General features: G+C 46.0%; 1 long non-coding RNA gene across 1 annotated transcript; it reads left to right on the forward strand.

The window, feature by feature from the left end:
• Nucleotides 1-6,826: 6,826 nt before the first annotated feature.
• On the forward strand, nt 6,827-20,573 carry LOC145953169 (uncharacterized). The gene is made up of 2 exons (XR_014430722.1): nt 6,827-7,394; nt 20,353-20,573. It is a non-coding gene; the product is annotated as an uncharacterized LOC145953169 (long non-coding RNA).
• The last annotated feature ends 295 nt before the right edge of the window (nt 20,574-20,868 follow it).

Genomic DNA, 20,868 nt, shown 5'->3' on the forward strand with positions numbered 1-20,868 from the left:
TTCTTACTGGAATTTGACCGTAGGGGTGATCCGTCCAGTAAGATCGGTGAGCCTCTTTTGCTTGATGTATTGGTGCTCCAAGATGGGGGAGGTACCTGCAAAAGAGACTCCGATGCCAAAATTAGAGTTTGTATGAGCAATAGTCTCGTATAAGTAATGCACGTACCTTGGAGTGAATTAAGTTGCTTTGGGCTCTGGGCCTGAGATAAGATATGATAGCGGATCTCGTCTGGGGCGAGATCTTCGGTAATCAGTGATTAGATAATGGATCTCGTATGGGCGAGATTCTCGGGAATCAGTTGTGATTCACCTAAATGCCGAGCTGACGCCGTATGACGCGTGCCCGAGATCATCTTGCACTGTGATGCCGAGCTTGGAGCTCGGCTTCGCGGTACGGTCAGTACACTAGCCCCCCGAGCTCCGAAGACCGTTGGTCGAGGAGTTAATGCCGGGCTCGTTGGGGAAAGTGGCTTTTCACATGTGTCGCGGCAGTTCATTCCCTAGGAACGCGCAAGTGACGTGCCACGGGAAATGACGGTTATGCAATGATGAATTTGCAATTAATTGTGCTGTCAGGCGTGCCCTTGAGTTGACACGTGGTGTAACATTGTTAAAAAAAAAAAAAAAAAGAGGTTGATTCAGTAGCCCAGAACGGGCCGTTCCCAAACTGGAACGGGCCGTTCCAAGCTACTGAATTGAACTACATATTGTAGTTGAGAACGGGCCGTTCTGGGAAGGAGAACGGACCGTTCTGGAAGGAGAACGGGCCGTTCTGGAGGGAGAACGGGCCGTTCCGGAGGGAGAACGGGCCGTTCCGGAGGGAGAACGGGCCGTTCCGGATGAGTCCCGGAACGGGCCGTTCTGATTTCAGAACCGGCCGTTCTGGGCGTTAATTTTGTGTGTGATTTGGGAGTTCGGAACGGGCCGTTCCGAACTCGGTACGGGCCGTTCTGGGCCAATCTGAAAGTCTATAAATAGGGGGTTGGGGGCCTTCAGGAGTTTTGGAGTTTTTAGAGAGAAGTTTTAGAGAGAAGGTCTCTGGGTCAGTGAGCTCCTTTCTCTCCCAAATTTCTCTGTTTGACTCCTTTTCTCCTCTAGATCACTAACTCCTTCTGACTTTTCTTGAAATTCAGATTAGAAAGCTTGTTTTGGGAGGACTGAAGTTCCGAGTTGAGCCTCGAGGGGAAATTATACTTTTGTTCAGTCTTTGGCTATCTGAGCCAATCTTCAGGTAAGGGAAGCTAGAATGTTTGTTATTTAAGTTGCATGTGAGTTTAGAAACTCAATTGATGCATGGAAGTTGAGGATCCATGGCTGGATCGGAGAATTCGCTAATTGTTCAAAGTCTTGGAAAAAAATGGGGTTTCTGGTGAATTTGATGCATCAGATGGGTGCATGTTGATTCTAGGTTTATTTAAGTTGTATGGAGCCTATGTATTGTGTTTTGTGTTTGCATGTGACTGGATTTGTTGGTTTGGATGAGAGTTTGTGAACTCTGTTATTGGAATTTAGGGCGGGCGCAGGTTGAATGCGTTAGGCGTGGATGAGTCTTGGGACTCTCAGGCTGGGATTAGGCTGGGCGAGCTTAGGCTACGCCGAGCGTGAATAAGTTTATGAATGAATTGATGCTTATGCATGTTTAAAGTTAAAGTTTTAGATTATGTATGTATGATATATGATGTATGGTGAGGTGTGATTCATATGTATGCTTTGTGATGATACGTATGAATGTTTGAATATGATATGACATGCGTATATGTTCATATGAGTATGACTGTTGATCATAATGGTGGGCAGACCATTATGATGTATGATGCATTATTGCATGTGATGTCTTATGACATGTGTATGATTGTTGATCATGATGGTGGGCAGACCATTATGATGTATGATGCATGATTGCATGTGATGTCTATGGCATGAGTCTAGCCTAGGACTTGAGGAGAGGAAAAATATTTTCGAACTGGAAGAGCTCACACAGAGTCTCTTGAGAGTGGTGCTTGGATAGACCACTGATATATGAGAGTGGTGCTCTGGGAGGCCACTGGATTTGGGAGAGTGGTGCTCAGATAGGCCACTGGGTTGGGTGAGTCTCCTCTAAGTCCTTAGCTAGTGTTGGAGCGGGGTATGAGGTCGAGGGTTATTCCCTTAACCAAGTACTCGGGAAGGTGCGTGGATCCTTGCGGATAGTCGGTGGGCGAACTCCACAATTGACTTGGTTAATGCATGCCAAGGTCGTGGTAAGCCCGTACCCAGCTGTGTTATACCTGACGGTGGATCTGGACTTCCAATTGTGTAAGTGACATCATCCGAGTAAACCCGAGGGAGGATTATATATCCTGTTTAGCTGTGACCGAGCGGGCGCATTGGGCGTGAAAACGGTTGGGGTGGTTTCGGTAGGATGGAATGTCACTTATACAGCTCTATTGTTGTGGAGATCTCCTAGGTGTATGCGTGACGACGCATTAGATGATTGATATGCATTGATATCTGTCATGAGATGCATTTATTGCATGATTATTAATATGATGAAGTGTGGTGTTTGACTTCATGATTGGTGGATTGTATTTTATGCATGAGTAGTATTGGATAGAGTGTATGGTGTGACTCTATGAATGCGATTGTGTAGTATAGATTATTATGATTCATTTGTGAATTCTAGCTTACCCTTCTGTTTCCATGTGGTGGAACTGCGATGATCATACTTGGTATGGGAGCAGATCAGGGCTAGCTTGGAGTCGAGGTGACCGCTGCGAGACGGGGAGTTTGATCCTCGTGTTAGGGTTACCATTTTGGGTAGCTATTTTTGTCTGTTTGACCGGAACTAGGAAATATTATTTTTGGGATGACTGTACATATATGGCATTTTATTTTGTATTTAAAGAATTTGGTTATTTTTATTCTTATCTATACCTGTATGTATGAGTTATCCAATTTAATATTTTTCTTAGTTCACTAGTAGTAGTGCGATCCCACTAAGTGTAGAGACCATGGCGGGTCGTTACACTTTTATGGTATCAGAGCCGGTCGAGTCTGTTAGGATGCTCTGTGGGGAGTGATCCTTCTATGTTTCTGTTGTGTCATATCTTTGATATGTGTTAATTTTGGTGAGTTGTAGTGGTAAAGTGTTAGTAAAAGAATGTTTGAATTCTTTTAGTATGGTGAGGTCTCAGTTTGATCATATCGCTAGAACTATGGAGAAGATGGCCATAGTGATGCAATAGTAAAGTGCTTATTTTGCTTAGATGGAGGTGGGTAGAGCTGCGGTTGAGGCAGCTAGACCGGTGGTCTCTCAGGCAGAGTTCAGGAGATGTTAGCTTCTTCAGTTCAAGGGGGATTCAGATCTTGATGTGGCATATTAGTGGTTGTGTGAGATGGAGAAGATCTTCAGTGTTTTGAGATCTTCTGAGGAAAGGAAGTTGGCCTATGCAATATGTATACTGGCAGGCGAGGCTGAGTACTGGTGGAGAGACACCAATCAAATGTTAGAGAACAGGAGTGTACCTGTTGATAGGGATTGCATTAAGAGAGCCTGTCTGTCCTAGATTATGCTATGAGGTTTGAGCATTTAGCTCGTTTCTACTCTCAGGCCATATCTGAGGCTTGGAGATGTAGAAAGTTTGCAGAGGGATTGAGGCACGAGCTGAAGAGGGTCATAGTCCCTATGTCCATAGTGGAGTTTCTTGCCTTGGTTGAGAAGGCAAAGACTGTTGAGAGTTTGGAGGGTGGTAGTAGCAGTGGTAAGGCTGCTAGAGTTCAGGAGGGGAGGCCAGTAGAGGGGACCCTATGACAGACCTGTACAGTCTCAGAGAGGAGCTGTTAGTAGGGGACCTCGACCTGTTACTTCTCAGGGCGGAGCACAGTTGGTGCGGTGCTACAGATGTGAAAGAGCACATATGGTTAGAGATTGTTCTCATTCGGGGAATGTTTGCTTCAGATGTGGTAGGCCAGGCCACATCTCTAGAGATTGTCAAACACCGCCGACTTCATCTGGGAGTGCCCCGAGGCCACCTAGACCTACAACTGCGGGGAGAGTGTTTACATTATCAGGTGCAGAGGCTTCCACTTCATCAGACTTGGTGAAGGGGAAAGGGAAGGCAGCAGGTGAGGATGTTTTATTTTTGTTGATTGTGTGGGGAGATTGGGTTGTTGGTGTCTGCAAGGCACGTTGTTTTGTATGTATCTACTCTGGCTTCAATTTCTTTGATGACATTGGAGATGTGTGTGAGATTCCTAATAGAGGTGTTTTGGTAGGAGGTTCTGAGTGAACTTGATTGGGTTGCTCATGATAGATATTAACATAATCTTAGGGATGGATTGGTTATCTGCCCATCACATCTTTATAGATTGTGCTCGGAGAAGATTGGTATTTCCTCAGTTGGAGGGTGAGGTGTTGTTGTCAGCGGGTCAGGCTGAGCAGTTGAAGAAAGATGGAGCTGAGTGCTTCATGTTGTTTGTCGTTTTGAATGATTGAGATGGAGAGGGCCATCACTGGGATTGAGATTGTCAGTGAGTTTCCTGAGGTGTTCCCAGATGATGTGCCGGGATTGTTACCTATGCGTGATGTTGTATTTAGCATTGACCTGGTATTGGGTGCAAGAGCGGTATCAGTGGCTTCTTATAGGATGGTTCAAGCTAAGTTGGTAAAGCTGAAGAAACAGACGAGGATTTGTTGGAAAAATAGTAGTGAGGTCCAATGTTTCTCCTTGGGGTGCCTTGGTACTGTTAGTAGAGAAAGATGGTGGGGCCCGTTTGTGTGATTATCGGCAATCGGTAACTGAACAAATTGACGATAAGGAATAGGTATCCGCTTTTGAGAATTGATGAATTGATGGATCAACTAAGGGGAGCTTCGATGTTTTGATGATATATTGGTGTATTCTAGATCTTTGGAGGATCACTATGAGCATTTGAGGTTGGTTTTACAGGTACTAAGAGAGAGGTAGTTGTATGCCAAGCTGTCCAAGGGTGAGTTTTGACTGTCTGAGGTGAGATTTGGGGCATGTGATATCGATAGAGGGGATTACAGGAGATCCAGCCAAGGTGGAGGCTGTGATCCAGTGGGAGCGTCAGAGGACTGTTACGGGGATTAAGAGTTTTGTTGGGTTAACGGGTTACTATCAGAGGTTTATAGAAGAGTTTCTCTCGAATAGTAATGCCTTTGACTTAACTGACTTGGAAAGATCAGCTTTTAGTTTGGATGGACGCTTGTGAGCAGAGTTTTCAGGAATTGAAGGAGTGATTGAATACTTCTCCAGTTTTGGTGTTACATAATACTGGTGAGTATTTTGATGTGTGTTGTGATGCTTTTCACCAGGGGTTGGGCTGTGTGTTGATACAGGAAGGAAGAATAGTAGTGTATGCTTCGAGGCAACATAAGACTCATGAGAGGAATTATCCTACTCATGATTTGGAGCTTGCAGCTATGGTGGTTGCCTTGAAGTCGTGGAGACACTATCTGTATGATGCGAGATTCAATGTATTTAGTGATAAAAAAAAAAGTTTGAATATGAGGCAGAAGAGGTGGATGGAATTCCTAAAGGACTTTGATTTTAAGTTGATGTATATCCTGGAAAGGCGAGTGTGGTAGCAAATGTATTGAGTAGGAAATTCATTCATGTGTCGGTTATGTTGATTAAGGACTTGGAACTGATTGAGTAGTTTAGAGATTTGAGACTAGAAGTGGAGGTTGTCCAAGATCACATTAGTTGCGGTATGATCACCATAACTAATGAGTTCTTGAGACAGGTGGGAACTAAGCAATTACAAGATCTAGAATTGTTGAGGATTTTGGGATTGCTTGGTATTAAGAGGGCAGCTGTTTTTGAGCTTAGTGCTTTGAGCTTAGTGCTGATGGAGATTCTCAAGTGGAAGTGTGATAGTGTCACTAAGGACTTTGTGGTTGAGTTGCCTAGGATAGCTAGGAACAGTGACTCTATCTGAGTGATTGTTGATAGGTTGATAAAGTGTGCGCACTTTCTTCCTATCAAGAGGTGGTCCTTGGAGAGGCTTGCACAATTGTATATCAGAGAGATAGTACGGTTGCATGGAGTGTCTTACAGTATTATTTCTAACAGAGATCCAAGGTTTACTTCCCGGTGGGCAGACTCTGCATCAGGCTTTGGGAACAAGGTTGAGGTTGAGCTCTGTTTATCATCCACAGATAGATGGTCAGTCGGAGAAGACAATTCAGTCAATGGAGGATCTCTTGAGAGCTTATGTGTTGGATCATCTGGGTAGTTGGGAAGAGGTGTTACCATTGGTAAAGTTTATTTATAATAACAGTTATCACTTGATTATTGGCATGACACTTCCTGCTTTATATGGCAAGAGGTGTAGGATTCCATTATGTTGGTATCAAGAGGGTGAGCTAGTAGTGGTTGGTCCAGAGTTAGTTCTTCAGACTACTGAGATGGTGAGATAAATTCAGCAAAGGTTGAGGGCTACCCAGAGTTGATGAAAGTCCTATCCCGATAGGAGGAGGAGACCTCTAGAATTTGATGAGGGAGAGCATGTGTTTCACATTTCACAGTTTAGGAAGTACATCCCAGATCTGAGTCAAGTAGTAGAGATGGATGAGGTGCAAGTTAGAGAGAACTTGACCTATGAGAAGAGACCGGTAGCTGTGGTTGATCACAAGTTGAAGAAGCTTTGTGGCAAATCCATCAGCTTGGTGAGAATTGTTTGGGATGCAGCTACTGGTGAGGTTACCTAGGAGGTGGAGAGTCAATTCAACGAACAATATCCATTCCTCTCTTCAGGTAGACCTATTTTCGGGGACGAAAATTCCTATTTGTTGGGGAGTATTGTAACATTGTTAAAAAAAAAAAAAAAAGAGGTTGATTCAGTAGCCCAGAACGGGCCGTTCCCAAACTGGAACGGGCCGTTCCAAGCTACTGAATTGAACTACATATTGTAGTTGAGAACGGGCCGTTCTGGAAGGAGAACGGGCCGTTCTGGAGGGAGAACGGGCCGTTCCGGAGGGAGAACGGGCCGTTCCGGATGAGTCCCGGAACGGGCCGTTCTGATTTCAGAACCGGCCGTTCTGGGCGTTAATTTTGTGTGTGATTTGGGAGTTCGGAACGGGCCGTTCCGAACTCGGTACGGGCCGTTCTGGGCCAATCTGAAAGTCTATAAATAGGGGGTTGGGGGCCTTCAGGAGTTTTGGAGTTTTTAGAGAGAAGTTTTAGAGAGAAGGTCTCTGGGTCAGTGAGCTCCTTTCTCTCCCAAATTTCTCTGTTTGACTCCTTTTCTCCTCTAGATCACTAACTCCTTCTGACTTTTCTTGAAATTCAGATTAGAAAGCTTGTTTTGGGAGGACTGAAGTTCCGAGTTGAGCCTCGAGGGGAAATTATACTTTTGTTCAGTCTTTGGCTATCTGAGCCAATCTTCAGGTAAGGGAAGCTAGAATGTTTGTTATTTAAGTTGCATGTGAGTTTAGAAACTCAATTGATGCATGGAAGTTGAGGATCCATGGCTGGATCGGAGAATTCGCTAATTGTTCAAAGTCTTGGAAAAAAATGGGGTTTCTGGTGAATTTGATGCATCAGATGGGTGCATGTTGATTCTAGGTTTATTTAAGTTGTATGGAGCCTATGTATTGTGTTTTGTGTTTGCATGTGACTGGATTTGTTGGTTTGGATGAGAGTTTGTGAACTCTGTTATTGGAATTTAGGGCGGGCGCAGGTTGAATGCGTTAGGCGTGGATGAGTCTTGGGACTCTCAGGCTGGGATTAGGCTGGGCGAGCTTAGGCTACGCCGAGCGTGAATAAGTTTATGAATGAATTGATGCTTATGCATGTTTAAAGTTAAAGTTTTAGATTATGTATGTATGATATATGATGTATGGTGAGGTGTGATTCATATGTATGCTTTGTGATGATACGTATGAATGTTTGAATATGATATGACATGCGTATATGTTCATATGAGTATGACTGTTGATCATAATGGTGGGCAGACCATTATGATGTATGATGCATTATTGCATGTGATGTCTTATGACATGTGTATGATTGTTGATCATGATGGTGGGCAGACCATTATGATGTATGATGCATGATTGCATGTGATGTCTATGGCATGAGTCTAGCCTAGGACTTGAGGAGAGGAAAAATATTTTCGAACTGGAAGAGCTCACACAGAGTCTCTTGAGAGTGGTGCTTGGATAGACCACTGATATATGAGAGTGGTGCTCTGGGAGGCCACTGGATTTGGGAGAGTGGTGCTCAGATAGGCCACTGGGTTGGGTGAGTCTCCTCTAAGTCCTTAGCTAGTGTTGGAGCGGGGTATGAGGTCGAGGGTTATTCCCTTAACCAAGTACTCGGGAAGGTGCGTGGATCCTTGCGGATAGTCGGTGGGCGAACTCCACAATTGACTTGGTTAATGCATGCCAAGGTCGTGGTAAGCCCGTACCCAGCTGTGTTATACCTGACGGTGGATCTGGACTTCCAATTGTGTAAGTGACATCATCCGAGTAAACCCGAGGGAGGATTATATATCCTGTTTAGCTGTGACCGAGCGGGCGCATTGGGCGTGAAAACGGTTGGGGTGGTTTCGGTAGGATGGAATGTCACTTATACAGCTCTATTGTTGTGGAGATCTCCTAGGTGTATGCGTGACGACGCATTAGATGATTGATATGCATTGATATCTGTCATGAGATGCATTTATTGCATGATTATTAATATGATGAAGTGTGGTGTTTGACTTCATGATTGGTGGATTGTATTTTATGCATGAGTAGTATTGGATAGAGTGTATGGTGTGACTCTATGAATGCGATTGTGTAGTATAGATTATTATGATTCATTTGTGAATTCTAGCTTACCCTTCTGTTTCCATGTGGTGGAACTGCGATGATCATACTTGGTATGGGAGCAGATCAGGGCTAGCTTGGAGTCGAGGTGACCGCTGCGAGACGGGGAGTTTGATCCTCGTGTTAGGGTTACCATTTTGGGTAGCTATTTTTGTCTGTTTGACCGGCACTAGGAAATATTATTTTTGGGATGACTGTACATATATGGCATTTTATTTTGTATTTAAAGAATTTGGTTATTTTTATTCTTATCTATACCTGTATGTATGAGTTATCCAATTTAATATTTTTCTTAGTTCACTAGTAGTAGTGCGATCCCACTAAGTGTAGAGACCATGGCGGGTCGTTACACGTGGCGCGGCCGTTTTGAATTGTTGGGAGAAGACTTTCTTTTCTCTCACTCGCGCCTCTTTGCCTTCTTCATTTTACTCTTCTTTCAGCTTCCTGCGTACGCCGCTTCTCTTGTTTTCGTCCACCCTCCGTCTCCGTTTTCTCCGTTTCAGTCACCGTTTTCGGTAACCCCTTCGTTGTTAGGGTTATTTTCTGAAGAGGAGTACCAGGTACTTCCTTTTTACTGTCTTCTTTTCTTTTCTTCCCGGTTTTTGTTGTCTTTTCAATGGCTGGGGGAAGTGGTACCGGCCCTTCTGCGCCTTCTCGGGGCAAGGCGCGTGGCAAGGCGGTGGCTACCGGGAAGGCCACCGCCGAAAAGAAGGATCCGCCCCGGGGCCCAGAGCCAGGCATTCCTGGCTACGACTGGGTCAAGAGCGAGATGGTGGGGGTCCAAAGCGTGTTTCGGACCTTTCTAGAGGTCAATAGGATCTCCAGGTCGTGTAGGGTTTGCGACCCTTCTATCTCCCATATGATTCGGCTTGAGCCTTGTCAGGCCGATGAGGGCGTGTATATGGGGAAGCCTACAGACTCTCCCCATTTCTATATGTACCAAAGCTTTTTTAAGGATTTAGGTGTCTGTCTTCCCTTCACTCGGTTCGAGTGCGATTTTTTGAAATTTATCAACGCGGCTCCTTGGCAGTTGCATCCCAACAGTTGGGGTTTTTTGAGGGCTTTTCAGGTCCTGTGTGCGGTTCTGGGGATAGAGGTGTCCCTTTGCGTCTTTCTTCATTTTTATCAACTGAAGGCGGGCGCACCGCCTTATGGTATTTTGTCCTTGAATGGGAGTAGGGATGGGGGTTTGTTTACTCTCTACTCCCAATCATATAAAAACTTCAAACAGGAGTTCTTTCGGGTTGCCCTTGTGGGTATTGACCCCCTGGAGGACGCGGTGTTCCACTTCGGCAGCTTGCCGAAATTTCCTTTTTACTGGTGTCCCAACCCGTCTAGGTTTCACGGTTTGGGTAACCTGAAGGTGACGGCCTCGGAGGTAGCCGCCATTGAAAACCTTGCTGCGCTCCCTCGCCCGTTGGATTGCAAGTTCGTTCTGTCGCTTGCGAATTCTCCCTACAGGGAGAGGGGCCTAGAGAGTGAGTATTTCGTGTTTTGGTGGTTTGCCAGGTGTCGTGTAATTTCCTTTTGTTGATGTGTTTCCGTTTTTGTCTGCAGGCATTATGGGGAAGAACTTGTGGCGCGAGCTTAAGCACCGCTACAACGTTACTGAGCTCGAGGTTCCCGAGCCTCCGGAGGAGGAAGTTGCCCCTCTGAAGGTTAGCCGAAAGAGAAAGAGGGGGGAAAAGAGGTCGGGGGAACTTCTGCCCCTCCAGGTGCCGAGGAGGTGACCTCCAAGGCCATTGATGCTGATGCGGTGGATCTCACTGAGAGTCCACCGTCTAAAGAGGCTCCCCTAGTGGTGGCTGGGGAGGCGGCCCAAGTCGCTGAGCCTACCACGCAGGTCGCCGATGTGAGTGTCGTACTTCCTTATACGTTTCTTCTGTGTTAGACTTTGCTTGGTTTATTGTGGTGATATGGGTTTTCTTGTAGGCTGGGGTGGCCGTCACTAAGGTAGGAGTACGGGCGGCTGAGCAAGTTCCTCGAGTTGCCAAGGTGGTGAGTATTGTTTCTTCGGCTTTTCGTTGCCTTTTATTATGCTTTCTTGTCTTTTGACCTGGGGTCGTTTTTTGCAGGCAGGAAATGCTGCCGGGATGGCGACCTCCGGCGCTGGGCCAGTCGCTCCCGCCGTCGAAGAAGTGGTCCCAGCCACCGAGCGGGCCTCCCATGCTGCTGGGGTAAACAGTGTTAACTTGTTTTTGTGATTCCCCGTATGCCACCTTGTTTATTTTCTGACATGGGGTTGGTTTTCGCAGGCGAGGTCGGAGGTTCCCATTGTGGACTCCCTGGATGCCGAGCAGGGGACGTCGGTTTCTGCCTCCGTTGAGGCTCGCGGAGGGGGCATGAGTTGTGAGGCTCCCCCGTCCACTGTTGCAGCCTCGGCGCCGCCTTCGGGCTTGCCACAGGGGGCTTCCCGGAGCGGATATTTAGCCCATCGCTTCAGGAAGGGCCTTTTGAAAGTGAGGCTGGACCATGTGAGTGCCTCAGCCGACATGGACTCACTGTGGAGCTCAGGGGTGACCACTGAGAAGTTCTTCCCTCAGGGTTCGTTGAGCTCCAAGGACCAGGGGCTGATAGAGGAGGTCGGTCCTGAGGATAGTTTTGATGCTGCTCAGGTCCTGCTGCAGAGGACTATGGGCATCCTAGGCCACTGGAAACCAAGGTGGGCCAAGCAGCAGGGGGACTTGGCCAAGCAGCGAGAGGACCTGGCCAAGCAGCAAGAGGAGCTGGCCAAGCTGAGGGGTCGGCTTCAACCTTGGAAGGATGCGAATAAAATTCTGAGGGAGGAGAACAAGGCTCTCAGCACTGCCCTTGATGAGGCGAAGCTGCACGAGGCTGAGCTCCGCTCTGCGCATGGAGACCTTGCACGGGTGCAGAAGTCTCTTGAGATTGCGTTGCGATCCAATGAGGCTTATGCCTCTCAGGTGGGGGAGCTGCAGGAGCTCGTCGCCTTCTCTCGAGGTCGCGCTCGCTCCTTAGAGGATGAGGTGACCTCTTCTCGTGGCCAAGTGCGGGCTCTGGAGAACGTTGTGACCTCTCTTAAGGGAGAGTTGGCGGCGGAGGCTGAGGAGCGCCTCCGTAACGAGGTCATTCTTGGTGGCCGTGAGGAGGAGATTGCCACCTTAAAGGCTGAGCTCGTGGAGCTGGCGGCGGGAAAGGCGGCCACGGACAAGAGGCTCGCGGAGGTCGAACGCTCCGTTGTGGTTGAGCACAAGAGGGGCTTCCAAAAGGCTGCTCGTCAGGCTCGGCTTCTTGCTCCCGGATTCGACTTTTCTTCCATGCATGTGGAGAAATTCGTCCGCTTTGGGAGGCTAGTCAAGGAGGACGATGCCGACGACAGTTCTAGCGGGGGTGCTTCAGCCTAGGCTGCCTTTGTAATAGCTAGATTTATTTTTCTTTGGCTTGAATTGATGTACTGAATTTTGAGAACTTTGTTTGTATATATATATATATATATATATATATATATATATATATATATATATATATATATATTTTGCTCTATCTTGTCCGTATTTGCGTTCAATTTTGGCTGTTCGTGCTGTTTGAGGCACATGTTTGGTGTCTGTTATATGCTTTTGTATATGGTGATACTTCTACCTTGAGTTGGTGAAGTCGAGATTCGAGGTCGGCTTTAGTTTTTGTTTAGTAGGACTTTTTGTGGGAGTTCGAACCCGGCCGTAAATGAATGTGTTAAGATTCATAAATGACCTTAGACTGGAGTCAAGGTTAGAATTCGACCTTAAGTCGGTCGTGCCGGGGTTTGAATTCGACCCCAGTATTGAGAGTGGGGTGTGTTTTGCCAGGGTTCAAAGTCGTCCTCAAGTTAGTGGTTTGGACTCGACCTTTATCGGGAGTGTCGAGGCTCATATTCGCCCTTACACTTCAATTTTGAGCAACTGGTTGATTTTATTGTGGTTTGGATTTGACCGATTTTATTAAGGTTCGGGTTTGACCTTGAAAGTGCCGAGGTTCGTATCCGACCTTAGGCTTTGGTGGGGTTCGGGTTTGATCTTAGATTTGAGCAAAATGATTTAGCTAAGGTTCGAACTCGACTTTTAAGCGGGGACATCGAGGTTCATACCGACCTCGATTTCGAATAAAACGAAGTTTTTGGCGAGGTTCGTATTCGACCTTGCATCCGGATGCTGTGGTTCGTACTCGACCTCCTATGCTAAGGGAGGTTCGGGCTCGACCTCGGACTTCTGTTTGGGTGAGCGTTTCTGTGAAGGTTCGATGACCTTGCTTTATTGGCGCCGAGGTTCTGAGCCGACCTCAAACCGGAGTGTAGTGAATTGGATAGGTTGTTCGTATCCGCCCTTAAGTTTAGGGTCATGTATGTTTCGTCACGGTTCGAACTTGACCTTAGGTATACGGCTCGTACTCGGCTTTTAACGATAGTGTCGAGGTTCGTACTCGACCTTAGATTTAGGGTGGTGCGTGTTTCATCGAGGTTCGAACTCGATCTCGGATGTGTGGTTCGGACTCGACCGCCGAATAAGTTATTAAGGTTCGAACTCGACCTTGACAAGAGCGTCGGGGTTCGTATTCGACCTCGAATTCGAGTGAAGTGATTTGATTAAGGTTCTGAATCGTCCTTTAAAGAAAGCGTCGGGGTTCGTACTCAACCTCGGAAATGTCGAGGTTTGGACTCGACCTCAAATTTGAGATATGCTATTTAGCTAAGGTTTGAACTCGACTTTTAACGAGAGCGTCAAGGTTCGTACTCGACCTTAGGTTTGAGATAGATTATTTAATTAGGGTTCGCACTCGACCTTTAACGGGAGCATCGAGGTTCGTACTTGACCTCGAATTTGCTATTTGATTACGGTTCGGACTCGACCTCAAATTTGAGATATGCTATTTAATTAAGGTTCGAACTCGACCTTTAACGGAAACGTCAAGGTTCGTACTCGACCTCAGGTTTGAGATAGATTATTTAATTAGGGTTCGCACTCAACCTTTAACGGAAGCATCGAGGTTCGTACTCGACCTCGAATTTGCTATTTGATTACGGTTCGGACTCGAGCTTTAAAGAAAGCGTCGGGGTTCGTACTCGACCTCAGAGATGTCGAGGTTCGGACTCGACCTCAGAGATGTCGAGGTTCGGACTCGACCTCAAATTTGAGATATGCTATTTAATTAAGGTTCGAACTCGACCTTTAACAGAAGCGTCAAGGTTCGTACTCGACCTCAGGTTTGAGATAGATTATTTAATTAGGGTTCGCACTCGACCTTTAACGGAAGCATCGAGGTTCGTACTCGACCTCGAATTTGCTATTTGATTACGGTTCGGACTCGACCTTTAAAGACAGCGTCGGGGTTCGTACTCGACCTCGGAGATGTCAAGGTTCGGACTCGACTCTAGAAATTTGAGATATGCTATTTAATTAAGGTTCGAACTCGACCTTTTAACGAGAGCGTCAAGGTTCGTACTCGACCTCAAATTTCAGCGTTTGCACAGTTAGAGTTCGTTTTCGTCCTTTAGATAATCAGGAAAATAAGAATATGAGATGAGCGAAAGGAGTAGTTTTATTTATGGTGCTTGTGTGCCTCGTTAAAAACCCTCTCAGTCAAAGGCTGAGGCGGGAAAAGAGTGCACAACTTTGTTCACACTGAAAGAAGAAGAGAGACTCAAAAACTTAAGGGGCTATGGTGGGGAGATTCCCCTTGCTTTGCTTGCTCGACGAGGAAGTCTTCAGACTCTCGGCGTAGCATTGCCGAGCTATTTTCTGATTAGCTTTGACGGAGATGACTTTACCGTCCTTGCCCGGGAACTTCATGGTGAGGTGTGGGGTTGACACTACCGCTCCGAGTTGGTTCAAGGTTGGCCTCCCGATGATGATGTTGTAGGAAGTGTTGGCTTCCACGAGGAGGAACCGGACCATGACCCGCCTTGTATCCGGTGGCGTTTCGAAAGTTGTCAGCAAGTCTACGTATCCCCGGGTGTGAACTCGCTCTCCCGCGAAGCTGACTAGGGGCTCCGTGTGAGGCTGGATGAGAGAGTGAGGGACGTCTAGTTTGAGGAACGTTGGTCAGTACAGGACGTCAGCCGAGCTTTCCTGGTCGATGAGTGTTTTCTGCACTTTCTAGTTGGCTATCTCCACAACAATGACCATGGGGTCGTCCTGGTTAGGGTTGACATCGGTGTAGTCTTCGTTGGAGAAGGAGATCGGCGGTGAGCTTTGGTGCGGGGCGGAGGTGGTAGAGTGGACGCAGTTGATGTTCTGTAAGTGTCTTCTTCGGGCCGAGCTGCTGGCGCCTCCTCCCGCAAAACCACCTGCAATCGTGTTGATTATTCCCCGCAAGGGGGCTAAGTCTGTCTCCTGACTTATTTCGGCCTGTACCGCGCCATTAACATTTTGCTGGGACCCTGTGGGTAGGTTTGTGCGAGCTCCTGACCCGCGGCCTCTCCCGCGTCCCCGGCCTCCAGAGCCACCTCAGGAACCTGGCTGTCGCTGGATGTAGTGGCCGAGGTGGCCTGCCTGGATGAGTTCTTCGATGCGGTCCCGGAGCGTGCGACACTCGTAAGTGGTGTGGCCGTAGTTCCTGTGGTACCGGTAGTGTTTGGACTTATCGGCGTTGTTGGGGGTGTGGCCGGGTGGTGGAAGGGCTAGTAGGTTATTGTTACTGGCTTCTTCCAGGATGTGGACTCTCGGGGCGTTTAGGGGAGTGTAGAAGTCATACCTCCCGCTTCTGTTGGCTCTGGCCAGCTTCTTGAATTGACTGTCATTATTGACTTTTACCTTATCTTTGTGGCTCTGTTCCGGTTTTGCGGGGCCCTTCCCGCGAACTTGGTCGCGGAAGGCCGAGTGCTCTTCCATCTGAATGTAGCCGGTGGCGCGGGCACGCAGTTCATCCATGTCGCGGGGGGCGTCGTGGCATAGGCTGTCAACGAACGATCCGGGTTTTAGTGCCATGAGCATGGCGTGCAGGACGACCTCCGGGTTTAGATTCCGGATTCGAACCGAGATGTTGGAGAAGCGCTCCATGAAGGCTCGTAGAGATTCATCGTCGTTCTGCCTGAGGTTGGCCAAGGCGGCCGAGGTTGTGTGGTGAGGTCGGCTGGTGGCGTATTGTGCCATGAATCACCGTACCAAGGTGGCAAAGCTATCGATGGATCCGGCTGGTAGTTGGGTGTACCAATGAAGCGCGGGTCCCTTGAGTGAGGTCGAAAAAACCCTACACAATATAGCGTCGCTGTTAGTGTAAAGGTTTACCTGAGTTGTGTACGAGTCTATGTGCTCGTCGGGGTCCGTGGTGCCGTCGTAGCGGTCAAGGTGGAGGGGCTTCCACCCGCGGGGTAGCGGGGTCTCCATGATGCCATCCATAAAGGGATGACGGCGGAAGGGTTCTTGGCCCTCGGAGACGTGGGTGGGGGCCCTGCTGGTACCCTGCCCTGTTCTGTGCGTTGATGCATGAGACTGGTGCGTGGCAGGTCGTGAAGTTGGTGCCTTAGTTGTCGCTCGGGATTGGGAGGCTGAATGTGTCTCCTCCTCATGATCGTCACTGTCGCACGGAGGTTGATTGGAGTGATGTCGAGGGAGCTAGGCGCGGATGCGCTCATTCTCGGCGCGTAACGCTGCGAGGTCTGCTTCATTAGCGGTTCGCATTGCTGCGAGGTCATTCTCATGCTGGGCACGCATGTTCTGGAGGTTGGCGTCGTGCTGTCGTCGCATCTGCTCGACTTGGTCGATCAGCCGCCTTAGGGTTGCAGCGTCGCTGTCCATGGTAGTTGAGTGGCTTGCGTCGTCTGCTGCTCGTCTGATGTGGCTTCTAGTAGAAACCATGCAGGTGGCCGATAAGAGTTGTCTTGATCGGCCCCACGGTGGGCGCCAAATGTTCTTACCGAAATTTGACCGTAGGGGTGATCCGTCCAGTAAGATCGGTGAGCCTCCTTTGCTTGATGTATTGGTGCTCCAAGATGGGGGAGGTACCTGCAAAAGAGACTCCGATGCCAAAATTAGGGTTTGTTTGAGCAATAGTCTCGTATAAGTAATGCACGTACCTTGGAGTGAATTAGGTTGCTTTGGGCTCTGGGCCTGAGATAAGACATGATAGCGGATCTCATCTGGGGCGAGATCTTCGGTAATCAATGATTAGATAATGGATCTCGTATGGGCGAGATTCTCGGGAATCAGTTGTGATTCACCTGAATGCCGAGTTGACGCCGTATGACGCGTGCCCGAGATCATCTTGCACTGTGATGCCGAGCTTGGAGCTCGGCTTCGCGGTACGGTCAGTACAATAAATAAGTATGATAAATAAAAATTGAATTAGATAAGAGGTTATAAAAATTTCTATAAATCTTCTTATTGAAGAAAAATTCTTAAAAGTATTCTAGATAAAAATTTGTATTACATAAGAGTTAATAAAATAATTTTATTTATGAAAAATTAGTAAGAAAATAGGTATTTCTTACGTCTTAATTATTATTTTTTATACATAGCACTGGGCGTGATTTGATTGCGCCAGGCGTAGAGACTCCTTGGGGGTCTCTACCTGGGGTGGCACCGGGCACATAATAAGCGCGTCGGGCATGAGACCCTGGTGAGGTCTCTGCGTTGTGCCGAGCGCGATTTCGGCATGCCAGGCTTGGGAGACTCCTGGAATTCTCTGCCTCCCAACACGCCAGGCGCGATGATGATACGCGGGCGTGGAAGAGCTTTAGAGCTCTCGGGTTGGGTTCAGGCCGGGCGCGAGTTTACTTGCACCAGGCGTGAAGGTGTTTGATTCTATGAGTCAAAAAATGTTGAATTTTGTGATAAGATGAGAAGATGTAGTTGTGTGATGAAAGTTGTACATTGCATTATGTGTTGAAAGATATTATTTTATGATGATTGAGTTGTAGATTATGAGTTGAGCTGTTAAGCTGTTGAGTTGATCATGTTATTTAAGTTGTTAAGCTGAGCTGTGGTGTTGAGTTGTAGATTATGAGTTGAGCCGTTAAGCTGTTGAGTTGATCATGCTGTTTAAGTTGTTGAGTTGAGTTGTGATGATGAGTTGTTGATCACTAGGACTAGGGGACATATTTTTAAAGTTACTCATCTCATTGTGTGGATTGAGAAAGCTGTGGTGCTTAGAGAGCCCAATTTGTTGAAAACCCTCCTTGGGAAGTTGTCCCTTGGAGTGGACGTTGTACTGTTCTCCTCTAGGACTTAGTTGGTCCTGTGTGTGGGCAAGGTCTAGGCACACGTGTACAAAGCGACCACGGTATAGGGGTCAGGTCGAGCTATACCGATTACAAGTGGCCAATTTGAGTAAAGTACGAAGTCAGGAACTTAGTTCCTAACCGAGTATCAGAGAGTTGTAGTATTTGGAGGATAGTCAGTAGGGTAATCCCATAAATGACTTAGTTGAGCTAGCTAATGTCGTGGTAGGCCTAAACCCAACTATTCTATCCTGACATAGTACTATATTTTCTTGTTTAAGTGACAAAGTCTGAGAAATCGTTATCGTGCTATGGATTGGCATCCAAATTTGTTGTTTACCTAGCAAGTCCAAAAAGGTTCTTTGCTATCGGTTCGGTAGGACCTAGCCACTTAAACTGCTCACCCATGTTGTAGGATATCTTCGAGTTGAAATGCGTGACGACGCATAAGCTGTTGATGTGTTTAATTGATGTTGAAATGAGTTGTATATGTGTTGTTGTGTTGTGAAGCTGTGATTGAGTTGTGTGTTATTATATATTGTATGTTGAACCTGTTGAGAATGATGATGGTGCTGTTAAGTTGAAGGTTGTTTATATATATCTATATGTTGATTATTTTCACTAGCTTACCCTTGCATGTTTCCATGTGGTTTGGTGTAACAGCCCAATTTTCACTGGGCCAAGAGCCCAATTAAGGTGGTTTAGTAGCCCGGAACGGGACGTTCCAAATTACTAAATAGACCTACTTTTGGGAGCCCGGAACAGGCCGTTCCGGATTTGGAACGGGCCGTTCCAAACTATAAAATTTGTCTATGATTCTTAGTTGGGAACGGGCCGTTCCGGATTTCAGAAATGGCCTTTGAACCTTATTTGAGAACGGGCCGATCCGGTTTCGAAATGGGTCGTTCCAAAATATGACCGTTGAGAGTTTTAATGCAAACCCCAGAACGGGCCGTTCTGGTTTGAGAACGGGCCGTTCTGGATGTGAATTTTACACATGACGTGAGATTTCAGAACGGGCCGTTCCGGATTTGAAACAGGTCGTTCTACGAATCCTGATGCCTATAAATTGAGTGCTCTAGCACTCCTAAAATCATATTTTTCAGTTCTGACTTCTTTCTTCTACATTCTCTTCTTTCCCTTCTACACTCTCTGAAGATTGAGGGGCACTTAGAAGAGGAGACCAAGAGATCTCTGTTTTGGTTTCAACTGCTATTTATCCAGGTACGGGGGAAAAGAGAATTATTTATATGTAGAGTTACATGAGGGAATTGGGTAGAGGAAGAGCCCTTAAGATTATGAGTAATTTTATAATTATTTCTGTTTGGAAAATTATTGATTTTATGTGATTCTGTATGAATTTAGGATTATGAATGTATATTTTATTTGTAAAAATGATGCTCTGGGAGAGAGAACGAAATTATAGAAAAGTGCCTGTAAGTTAGGTTTTGGAAAAATTGGATTATTTCTGTTTGAGAAATTGGTGATCCCATTAGATTCTGTATGTGTTGAGGATTAGAAATATATATTTAATTTGTAAGAATGATGATCTGGGAGAGAGAACGAAATTGTAGAAAAGTGCCTGTGAGCTAGGTTTTGGAATAATTGGGGGTTTTACCGTTTATGTTAAAATTATATTAAATTGATAATTTGATTGATTATTTTATTAATTTATGAATGTTATTGTTATCTTAATTAATAAGAATTGATGATCTAGATGTGAATTGCTTGAAGGGTGTGTAAACCCTTATTTTGTTGGACTTATCTGTTGTGTATGTGATATAAAATTGTGTATGTAATATGGAATTGAGATATGAGATGAGATGTTGTGTGGATATGATTATGATTGTGATTGTGGTACCTCACACTAATGACCAGGGATGAGACGAACCTTGAGTAGTGATGCTTCAAGGACGAGCGTGCCCCTGACATGGTGTGGGATGAGTGAGTCAATTAACACGCATCACTTATGTCATATGGCAGCCCTGACATAGGGTTAATTGCAAGAGATTGTGTGGATTGTAATGTGATTGTGATTCCTCACACTAATGACCAGGGATGAGACGAACCTTGAGTAAGTGATGCTACAAGGACGAGCGTGCCCCTGACATGGTGTGGGATGAGTGAGGCAATTAATCTGTATCACTTGTGTCAGATGTGGCGTGGCCTTGGCATAGTGTTAATTGTAAGATTTGTGTGGATTGTGATGGATTGATGTAATTGAGATGTGAAGATGATAAATGATTGTTAAATTATGATATATATAAATGCTTGTGAATATTTCATTCAGTAAGGAGTTATGATGGATTATGTTGTATTTTTCCTTGTGTGCTTTCCATAAAAATGTTTTCTTTTCTCACCGTATAATTTGTGGATGTTTTAGGTGAGGAAGATCCGGCTTTGAGTGGCATCTAGAATGCCAACCATCGAGTTATGAGTGTGCTCTGATATTGTGACATCGGGGCAGAGGATTCTAGGATAAATTTTTATATGTATTTAGAGTTATACCTTCTATTTTGAAAACAATTTGTAAACTCTCAAGTTTTACTTTCTAAATTTCATTTTTAATAATTTTGATTATTTATGAAGGTTTTATGTGAACCCTTTTTACCATTGTTGAATATTTTATTCTTTAGTTAATTACAAGATTTATTTATAAATGTGTTGGGGTAGTAAGGGTGTCACATTTGGACTGGGATGATCATACTGTGTATGGGAGTAGAGCAGGGATAAGTTGGAGAGTAGTAGCAGTGCCATAGAGGAGGGCTGGAGTTGATTTTGTGTAGGCTACCTTGGCGTAGCATTTTGTTATATACTTCGACTTGTTGAGCCTCAGGCTGGATATATATATATATATATATATATATATATATATATATATATATATATATATATATAT

The sequence above is a fragment of the Cajanus cajan genome, chromosome 11 (genome assembly GCF_000230855.2).
Source record: "Cajanus cajan strain Asha chromosome 11, NIPB_CcT2T_4, whole genome shotgun sequence".
Lineage (NCBI taxonomy): Eukaryota > Viridiplantae > Streptophyta > Magnoliopsida > Fabales > Fabaceae > Cajanus > Cajanus cajan.